At 42.0% G+C, this 11260-nt stretch overlaps 1 non-coding gene across 1 annotated transcript; it reads left to right on the top strand.

Moving 5' to 3' along the window:
- Positions 1-10783: 10783 nt before the first annotated feature.
- On the top strand, positions 10784-10891 carry LOC112699714 (small nucleolar RNA R71). Its single transcript, XR_003152656.1, has one exon. It is a non-coding gene; the product is annotated as a small nucleolar RNA R71 (small nucleolar RNA).
- Positions 10892-11260: the final 369 nt, after the last annotated feature.

Here is an 11260-nt window from a genome sequence, read left to right as displayed (position 1 = left end):
GCTTTATTGAAGGTGTTACCGGCCATTGAGCAAGGAAAACAGTGGAGAGTGTCGGAAGAAAAAGATGGGTTATGGAGATTCAAGGGTAGGATCATTGTGCATTCACCCGGGGAGTACTAAGATGTACCATGATTTAAAGGCAATGTTCTGGTGGCCGGGTATGAAGAATGATGTGGCGGAATATGTATCAAAGTGCTTAACTTGTCAAAAGGTAAAGATTGAACATCAAAGACCTTCCGGGATGTTGCAACCTTTAGAGATTCCACAATGGAAGTGGGAAAGTATTGCAATGGACTTTGTGTTGGGATTGCCAAGGACTAGGGCTGGTTTTGATGCTATTTGGGTGATTGTGGACCGACTTACGAAGTCAGCTCACTTTTTGCCCATTCGATAACTTACACCCTTGAGGAGCTAGCACGGTTATACATAAAGGAGATTGTGAGACTTCATGGTGTACCTGCTACTATAATCTCTGATAGAGATCCTCGCTTCACTTCAAGGTTTTGGGGTGCATTTCAGAAAGCTTTTGGAACCTGATTAAGCTTGAGCACGACTTACCATCCTCAAACAGATGGTCAATCCGAGAGGATGATCCAAACACTAGAGGATATGTTGAGAGCTTGTGTTTTGGACCAACCGGTGAGTTGGGATCGGTATATGCCATTATTGGAGTTTGCATACAATAATAGTTATCATGCGAGCATCGGAATGGCTCCGTATGAGGCCTTGTATGGGAGGAAATGTCAATCTCCGCTATGTTGGTATGAAGCTGGAGAGAAAAGCTTGTTAGGGCCGGAAATGATAGCTGAGACTACTGAAGAAGTCAAGAAAATTCGTGATAGGATGCTTACGGCGCAGAGTCGTCAAAAGAGTTACGCCGATCAGAGGCGAAAGCCCTTAGAATTTGAGGAAGGAGATCATGTTTTCCTTAAGGTTACTCCGACTACAGGAGTAGGTAGGGCGATTAAGGCAAAAAGTTGAATCCTCGATACATCGGTCCATTTCAGATCCTAGAGAGGATTGGACCGATGGCGTATCGGATGGCTGTACCACCTCATCTTTCGAATCTGCACGACGTGTTTCACGTGTCGCAGCTTCGGAAGTACACTCCTGATGCTAGCCATGTGATAGAACCTGAGTCGGTTCAGCTAAGGGAAGATTTGACGCTTCCAGCGGCTCCGGTCAGAATTGATGATATTAGTATCAAACGGTTGCGTGGAAAAGAGGTTTCATTAGTCAAGGTGGCATGGAGTCGAGGCGGTGTTGAGGAACACACTTGGGAAGTCGAGTCGGAGATGCGAACGGATTATCCGCATTTATTCTCAGGTATTTGCATTTGAATTTTATGGGCAAAATTCCCAATTAGGTGGGTAGAATGTAAAACCCGGTTAATTAACGGCTAATTAACCCATAAATGAGAATTTATTCTAGAAAGCCCAAAATGTGATTTTTGTCGCTAAATGTGATAGAGGAGATTGAGACGAGAATTTTGGTACCAATTTTATAGAAATCAGACCGAGATTGGACCGAACGGGCCAAACCGGGCCAACTGGACCCAAAGTGGGCCCTTGGCCCAACATAACTAAATCAAAACCCTAGTTTTCAGCACTTTCTCTCCTCACAACACTCATTTCACGCTGAAATTAGAGAGAAAGGGGGAGAAGAACACTCTCTCAAACTTCTATCTCTCACTTGATTTTCAAACCACCATAACTTTTGATCTAGAGCTCCGATTGCCGCTCCGTTTACGGCCACGCGTTCACCGTGAAGAGCTCTACAAAACCCATACAATAAATCTTGAGGTAAGCCACGTGTTTCTGTTCGAAATTCCAGCCCTTATTTTCGAGTTTCATGGGTGAAATGTTGAGATTTTGGGTTCTTTGATGTTATAGGACCCAACTCTCTTGAAGGAGAAGGTTAATCTTGTCTCCTTGGACCTTGGGTGTGGTAAGATTCTCAACCCTAGTGTATTTTGTTGTTTTATGATGTTTGGGTTTTGAGATGTTGTGGCTTAGGTTGTGTATATGTGAATATTGGAGCTTGATTGGTGATTTTGAAAAGCTTGAAAAAGGGATTTGGTGGTGAAAAATCTGTTCTTGGAGGTGTTGAGGCCTTGAGAGCTTGTGGATAAGTGGTTTGGAAGTGTTCCGGTTGAGCTTGGGAAATCGGCTAAGGTATGGTTTCGGTTTCCCGTATCTAATATGTAATGTGGTAGGAAATACTTAGGCTAGAGGCCCTAAGATAGGCATTGAATGGTTGATGTTGTTGAATGATTGAGATATATGATGTGGTCATATATGTGATGATGATTATTGATGCCTTGGTGGTATGATGTATGAGAAATATGCATGTTGTGATATATGCTTAATGATTGGTTATGGTTGAATTGTGGGTTGAACCATGTTGATGGTGAGTATGATATTGATTGTGTACAATGATGATTTATTGGAATTGGTGTTTGGTGCACGAATTTGTAATCCGCACAACTAACCAGCAAGTGCACTGGGTCGTCCAAGTAATACCTTACGTGAGTAAGGGTCGAATCACACGGAGATTGTTGGATTGAAGCAAGCTATGTTTATTTTATTAATCTTAGTCAGGATACCAATAGGGTTCTTTAGCCTCGTATTTTAATAAAGAAAAGGGCATAAAATAAATAGTTATTACTTTAATAATGGAGAATATGTTGGAGTTTTGGAGATGCTTTGTCCTCTGAATCTCAACTTTTCCTTGAAATCCTTTTCCCACACGCAAGGTCCCTTCCATGGCAAGCTCTATGTAGGGTGTCACCGTTGTCAATGGCTACTTCCCATCCTCTCAGTGAAAACGTTCCTATGCTCTGTCACAGCACGGCTAATCATCTGTCGGTTCTCAATCAGGTTGGAATAGAATCCATTGATTCTTTTGCATCTGTCACTAACGCCCAGCCTTCAGGAGTTTGAAGCTCGTCACAGTCATTCAATCCCAGAATCTTACTCGGAATACCACAGACAAGGTTTAGACTTTCCAGATTCTCATGAATGCCACCATCAATCCGGCTTATACCACGAAGATTCTGATTAAGGAATCTAAGAGATACTCATTCAATCTGATGTAGAACGGAGGTGGTTGTCAGGCACACGTTCATGGATTGAGGAAGGTGATGAGTGTCACGGATCATCACCTTCTCCATAATTAAGTGCGAATGAACATCTTAGATAAGAACAAGCGTGTTTGAATGGAAAACAAAAGTAATTGTATTAATTCATTGAGACGCTGCAGAGCTCCTCACCCCCAACAATGGAGTTTAGAGACTCATGCCGTCAAAGTGCATATAATTCAGATCTGAAAATGTCATGAGGTACAAGATAAATCTCTAAAAGTTGTTTAAATAGTATAGTAACCTAGGTTTACAGAATGTGAGTAAACTAAGATAATTGGTGCAGAAATCCACTTCTGGGGCCCACTTGTTGTGTTTTGGGGCTGAGACTAAAGCTATCCACGAGTTTAGGCCTTTATTGGAGTTGAACTCCAAGTTATAACATGATTTGGGCGTTCAACTCCGGATCATGACGTTTTTCTGGCGTTTAACTCCAGACAGCAGCATGTACTTGGCGTTTAACGCCAAGTTACGTCGTCTATCTTCGCGAAAAGTATGAACTATTATATATTTCTGGAAAGCCCTGGATGTCTAATTTCCAACGCCGTTGAGAGCATGCCAATTGGACTCCTGTAGCTCCAAAAAATCCATTCCGAGTGCAGAAAGGTCAGGATCCAACAGCATCAGCAGTCCTTTTTCAGCCTAACTCAGATTTTTGCTCAACTCCCTCAATTTCAGCCAGAAAATACCTGAAATCGCAGAAAAATACACAAACTCATAGTAAAGTCCAGAAATATGATTTTTGCCTAAAAACTAATAATATTTTACTAAAAACTAATTAAAACATACTAAAATCTACATGAAATTACCCCCAAAAAGCGTATAAAATATCCGCTCATCACAATACCAAACTTAAAATGTTGCTTGTCCCCAAGCAACTAGATGAATAAAATAGGATAAAAAGAATTTAAAGAGTAATAAAATCTCCGAGTTTCAAGTGAAGCTCAGATTCTAATTTAGATGAGCGGGGCTGGTAGCTTTTTGTTTCTGAACAGTTTTGGCATCTCCCTTTATCCTTTGAAATTCAGAATGATTGGCATCCATAGGAACTCAGAATTCAGATAGTATTATTGATTCTCCTAGTGTAGTATGTTGATTCTTGAACACAGTTACTTTATGAGTCTTGACCGTGGCCCTAAGCACTTTGTTTTCCAGTATTACCACCGGATACATAAATGCCACAGACACATGACTGGGTGAACCTTTTCAGATTGTGACTCAGCTTTGCTAAAGTCCCCAGTTAGAGGTGTCCAGAGCTCTTAAGCACACTCTTTTTGCTTTGGATCACGACTTTAACCACTCAATCTCAAGCTTTTCACTTGGACCTGCATGCCACAAGCACATGGTTAGGGACAGCTTGATTTAGCCGCTTAGGCCTGGAATTACTTCCTTAGGCCCTCCTATCCACTGATGCTCAAAGCCTTGGATCCTGTTCACTGGTATGCGAAATTGTGATCAATACTTTTCATAAATCAAATAATCCCCGGTAATGAATCCAAAAACTTGGTGTTCAATACCATGGCATAAACACAACTTCGCACAACTAACCAGCAAGTGTACTGGGTCGTCCAAGTAATAAACCTTACGCGTGTAAGGGTCGATCCCACAGAGATTGTTGGTATGAAGCAAGCTATGGTCACCTTGTAAATCTTAGTCAGGTAAACTCAAATGGGTATGGTGATAAACGCATAAAACATAAAGATAAAGATAGAGATACTTATGTAATTCATTGGTAGGAATTTCAGATAAGCGTATGAAGATGCCTTCCCTTCCATCTCTCTGCTTTCCTACTGTCTTCATCCAATCCTTCTTCCTCCTTTCCATGGCAAGCTTATGCAAGGGTTTCACCGTTGTCAGTGGCTACCTCCCATCCTCTCCGTGGAAATGTTCAACGCACCCTGTCACGGCACGGCTATCCATCTGTTGGTTCTCGATCAGGCCGGAATAGAATCCAGTGATTCTTTTGCGTCTGTCACTAACGCCCCGCCCTCAGGAGTTTGAAGCACGTCACAGTCATTCAATCATTGAATCCTACTCAGAATACCACAGACAAGGTTAGACCTTCCGGATTCTCTTGAATGCCGCCATCAGTTCTAGCCTATACCACGAAGACTCTGATCTCACGGAATGGCTGGCTCGTTTGTCAGGCGAGCACTCGGTTGTCAGGCGATCAACCATGCATCGTGTATCAGGAATCCAAGAGATATTCACCCAATCGAAGGTAGAACGGAGGTGGTTGTCAGTCACACGTTCATAGGTGAGAATGATGATGAGTGTCACGGATCATCACATTCATCAAGTTGAAGAACAAGTGATATCTTAGAACAAGAACAAGCGGAATTGAATAGAAGAACAATAGTAATTGCATTAATACTCGAGGTACAGCAGAGCTCCACACCTTAATCTATGGTGTGTAGAAACTCCACCGTTGAAAATACATAAGAACAAGGTCTAGGCATGGCCGAATGGCCAGCCTCCCAATGATCTAAGATAGCATTAAAACAAAGATAACTACCCAGATATCTCAATACAATAGTAAAAGGTCCTACTTATAGAGAACTAGTAGCCTAGGGTGTACAGAGATGAGTAAATGACATAAAATCCACTTCCGGGCCCACTTGGTGTGCGCTTGGGCTGAGCATTGAAGCATTTTTGTGTAGAGACTCCTCTTGGAGTTAAACGCCAGCTTTGGTGCCAGTTTGGGCGTTTAACTCCCATTCTTGTGCCAGTTCCGGCGTTTAACGCTGGAATTCCTGGGGGTGACTTTGAACGCCAGTTTGGGCCATCAAATCTTGGGCAAAGTATGGACTATCATATATTGCTGGAAAGCCCAGGATGTCTACTTTCCAACGCCATTGAGAGCGCGCCAATTGGGCTCTGAATCAGATTTTTGCTTAGGTCAGAATCCAACAGCATCTGCAGTCCTTTTTAGTCTCTGAATCAGATTTTTGCTCAGGTCCCTCAATTTCAGCCAGAAAATACCTGAAATCACAGAAAAACACACAAACTCATAGTAAAGTCCAGAAAAGTGAATTTTAACTAAAAACTAATAAAAATATACTAAAAACTAACTAGATCATACTAAAAACATACTAAAAACAATGCCAAAAAGCGTACAAATTATCCGCTCATCACAACACCAAACTTAAATTGTTGCTTGTCCTCAAGCAACTGAAAATCAAATAAGATAAAAAGAAGAGAATATGCAATGAATTCCAAAAACATCTATGAAGATCAGTATTAATTACATGAGCGGGGCTTTTAGCTTTTTGCCTCTGAATAGTTTTGGCATTTCACTCTATCCTTTGAAATTCAGAATGATTGGCTTCTTTAGGAACTTAGAATCCAGATAGTGTTATTGATTCTCCTAGTAAAGTATGATGATTCTTGAACATAGCTATTTATTGAGTCTTGGCCGTGGCCCAAAGCACTCTGTCTTCCAGTATTACCATCGGATACATACATGCCACAGACACATAATTGGGTGGACTCAGCTTTGCTAGAGTCCCCAATTAGAGGTGTCCAGGGTTCTTAAGCACACTCTCTTTGCCTTGGATCACAACCTTATTTCTTTTCTTTTTCTTTCTTTTTCTTCTTTTTTTTTTCGAATATTTTTTTTTTCATTGCTTTTTCTTGCTTCAAGAATCATTTTTATGATTTTTCAGATCCTCAGTAACATGTCTCCTTTTTTATCATTCTTTCAAGAGCCAACATTCATGAACCACAAATTCAAAAGACATATGCACTGTTTAAGCATACATTCAGAGAACAAAAATATTGCCACCACATCAAAATAATTAAACTGTTATAAAATTCAAAATTCATGCAATTCTTATCTTTTTCAATTAAGAACATTTTTCATTCAAGACAGGTGATGGATTCATAGGACATTCATAACTTTAAGGCATAGACACTAAGACACTAATGATCACAAGACACAAACATAGATAAACATAAGCACTAAATTTCGAAAAACAGAAAATAAAGAACAAGGAAATTAAAGAACGGGTCCACCTTAGTTATGGCGGCTCTTTCTTCCTCTTGAAGATCCTATGGAGTGCTTGAGCTCCTCAATGTCTCTTCCTTGTCTTTGTTGCTCCTCTCTCATGATTCTTTGATCTTCTCTAATTTCATGGAGGGTGATGGAGTGTTCTTGATGCTCCACCCTTAGTTGTCCCATGTTGGAACTCAATTCTCCTAGGGAGGTGTTTAGTTGCTCCCAATAGTTTTGTGGAGGAAAGTGCATCCCTTGAGGTATCTCAGGGATCTCATGATGAGTGTGGTCTCTTGTGTGCTCCATCCTCTTCTTAGTGATGGGCTTGTCCTCATCAATAGGGATGTCTCCCTCTATGTCAACTCCAACCGAATAACAGAGGTGACAAATGAGATGAGGAAAGGCTAACCTTGCCAAGGTAGAGGACTTGTCCGCCACCTTATAAAGCTCTTGGGATATAACCTCATGAACTTCTATTTCTTCTCCAATCATGATGCTATGAATCATGATAGCCCGGTCTATAGTAACTTCGGACCGGTTGCTAGTGGGAATGATTGAGCGTTGAATGAACTCCAACCATCCTCTAGCCACGGGTTTGAGGTCATGCCTTCTCAATTGAACCGGCTTCCCTCTTGAATCTCTCTTCCATTGGGCGCCCTCTTCACATATGACTGTGAGGACTTGGTCCAACCTTTGATCAAAGTTGACCCTTCTAGTGTAAGGGTGTTCATCTCCTTGCATCATGGGCAAATTGAATGCCAACCTTACACTTTCCGGACTAAAATCCAAGTATTTCCCCCGAACCATAGTAAGATAATTCTTTGGATCCGGGTTCACACTTTGATCATGGTTCTCGGTGATCCATGCATTGGCATAGAACTCTTGAACCATTAAGATTCCGACTTGTTGAATGGGGTTGGTAAGAACTTCCCAACCTCTTCTTCGGATCTCATGCCGGATCTCCGGATATTCACTCTTTTTAAGTGAAAAAGGGACCTCGGGGATCACCTTCTTCAAGGCCACAACTTCATAGAAGTGGTCTTGATGCACCCTTGAGATGAATCTCTCCATCTCCCATGACTCGGAGGTGGAAGCTTTTGCCTTCCCTTTCCTCTTTCTAGAGGTTGCTCCGGCCTTGGATGCCGTAAATGGTTATGGAAAAACAAAAAGCAATGCTTTTACCACAGCAAACTTAAAAGGTTTGCTCGTCCTCGAGCAAATTAAGAAAGAAGAGAGTAGAAGAAGAAGAAATGAAGGAGATGGGAATGGCTTTTGTTTTCGGCCAAGAAGGGGAGAAGTGGTGTTTAGGTTGTGTGAAAATGAAAGAGTGAAGATGGGTTTATATAGGAGTGGGGGAAGGGTAGGGTTCAGTCATGTATGGGTGGGTTTGGATGGGAAAGTGGTTTGAATTTGAATGGTGAGGTAGGTGGGGTTTTATGAAGGATGGATGTGAGTGGTGAAGAGAAAGATGGGATTTGATTGGTGAAGGGCTTTTGGGGAAGAGGTGTTGAGGTGATTGGTGAATGGGTGAAGAAGAGAGAGAGTGGTGGGGTAGGTGGGGATCCTGTGGGGTCCACAGATCCTGAGGTGTCAAGGAAAAGTCATCCCTGCACCAAATGGCAAGCAAAATTGCGTTTTTAGCCATTTCTGGCGTTAAACGCCGGGCTGGTGCCCCTTTCTGGCGTTAAACGCCCAGAATGGTGCCAGACTGGGCGTTAAACGCCCATCTGCTAACCTTACTGGCGTTTAAACGCCAGTAGGTGCGTCCTCCAGGGTGTGCTATTTTTCTTCCTATTTTTCATTCTGTTTTTGCTCTTTTCATTGATTTTGTGACTTCTCATGATCATCAACCTAAAAAATATAAAATAACAAAAGAAAATAGTGAATTATAAAACATTGGGTTGCCTCCCAACAAGCACTTTTTTAATGTCATTAGCTTGACAGAGGAATCTCATGGAGCCTCAGAAATGCTCAGAGCTATGTTGGAACCTCCCAACACCAAACTTAGAGTTTGAATGTGGGGGTTCAACACCAAACTTAGAGTTTGATTGTGGCCTCCCAACATCAAACTTAAAGTTTGACTGTGGGGGCTCTGTTTGGCTCTGTTTTGAGAGAAGCTCTTCATGCTTCCTCCCCATGGTGACAGAGGGATATCCTTGAGCCTTAAACACCAAGGATTCTTCATTCACTTGAATGATCAACTCTCCTCTATCAACATCAATCACAGCCCTTGCTGTGGCTAGGAAGGGTCTGCCAAGGATGATGGATTCATCCATGCACTTCCCAGTCTCTAGGACTATGAAATCAGTAGGGATGTAATGGTCTTCAACTTTAACCAGAACATCCTCTACAAGTCCATAGGCTTGTTTTCTTGAATTGTCTGCCATCTCTAGTGAGATTTTTGCAGCTTGCACCTCAGAGATCCCTAACTTCTCCATTACAGAGAGAGGCATGAGGTTCACACTTGACCCTAAGTCACACAAGGCCTTCTTGAAGGTCATGGTGCCTATGGTACAAGGTATTGAAAACTTCCCAGGATCCTGTCTCTTTTGAGGCAGTTTCTGCCTAGACAAGTCATCCAGTTCTTTGGTGAGCAAAGGAGGTTCATCCTCCCAAGTCTCATTTCCAAATAACTTGTCATTTAGCTTCATGATAGCTCCAAGGTATTTAGCAACTTGCTCTTCAGTGACATACTCATCCTCTTCAGAGGAAGAATACTCGTCAGAGCTCATGAATGGCAGAAGTAAGCCCAATGGAATCTCTATGGTCTCATTTTGAGCCTCAGATTCCCATGGTTCCTCATTGGGGAACTCATTGGAGGCCAGTGGACGTCCATTGAGGTCTTCCTCAGTGGCGTTCACTGCCTCTCCTTCCTCCCAAAATTCGGCCATGTTGATGGCCTTGCACTCTCCTTTTGGATTTTCTTCTGTATTGCTTGGAAGAGTACTAGGAGGGAGTTCAGTAATTTTCTTGCTCAGCTGACCCACTTGTCCCTCCAAATTTCTAATGGAAGACCTTGTTTCAGTCATGAAACTTTGAGTGGTTTTGATTAGATCAGTGACCATGGTTGCTAAGTCAGAGTTATTCTGCTTAGAACTCTCTGTCTGTTGCTGAGAAGATGATGGAAAAGGCTTGCTATTGCTAAACCTGTTTCTTCCACCATTATTATTGTTGAAACCTTGTTGAGGTCTCTGTCGATCCTTTCATGAGAAATTTGGATGATTTCTCCATGAAGGATTATAGGTGTTTCCATAGGATTCTCCCATGTAATTCACCTCTTCCATTGAAGGGTTCTCAGGATCATAGGCTTCTTCCTCAGATGAAGCCTCCTTAGTACTGCTTGGTGCATTTTGCATTCCAGACAGACTTTGAGAAATCATATTGACTTGTTGAGTCAATATTTTGTTCTGAGCCAATATGGCATTCAGAGTGTCAATCTCAAGAACTCCTTTCTTCTGACTAGTCCCATTGTTCACAGGATTTCTTTCAGAAGTGTACATGAATTGGTTATTAGCAACCATTTCAATTAGCTCTTGAGCTTCTGTAGGCGTCTTCTTCAGATGAAGAGATCCTCCAGCAGAGCTATCCGAAGACATTTTGGATAGTTTAGAGAGACCATCATAGAAAATACGTATGATGCTCCATTCAGAAAGCATATCAGAAGGGCACTTTCTGATTAATTGTTTGTATCTTTCCCAAGCTTCATAGAGGGATTCTCCTTCCTTCTGTCTGAAGGTTTGGACTTCCACTCTAAGCTTACTCAATTTTTGAGGTGGAAAGAACTTTGCCAAGAAGGCATTGACTAGCTTTTCCCAAGAGTCCAGGCGTTCTTTAGGTTGAGAGTCCAACCATGTCCTAGCTCTGTCTCTTACAGCAAAAGGGAATAGCATAAGTCTGTAGACCTCAGGGTCAACCCTATTAGTCTTGACTGTGTCACAGATTTGCAAGAATTCAGCTAAAAACTGATGAGGATCTTCCAATGGAAGTCCATGGAACTTGCAATTCTGTTGCATTAGAGAAACTAATTGAGGCTTAAGCTCAAAGTTGTTTGCTCCAACGGCAGGGATAGAGATGCTTCTCCCTTAGAAGTCGGGAGTAGGTGCAGTAAAGTCACCCAGCACCTTCCT

The sequence above is a fragment of the Arachis hypogaea genome, chromosome 6, assembly GCF_003086295.3.
Source record: "Arachis hypogaea cultivar Tifrunner chromosome 6, arahy.Tifrunner.gnm2.J5K5, whole genome shotgun sequence".
Classification (NCBI taxonomy): Eukaryota; Viridiplantae; Streptophyta; class Magnoliopsida; order Fabales; family Fabaceae; genus Arachis; species Arachis hypogaea.
Note: the sequence above shows the minus strand (reverse complement) of the source record. Positions and strands in the feature narration are given on the sequence as shown.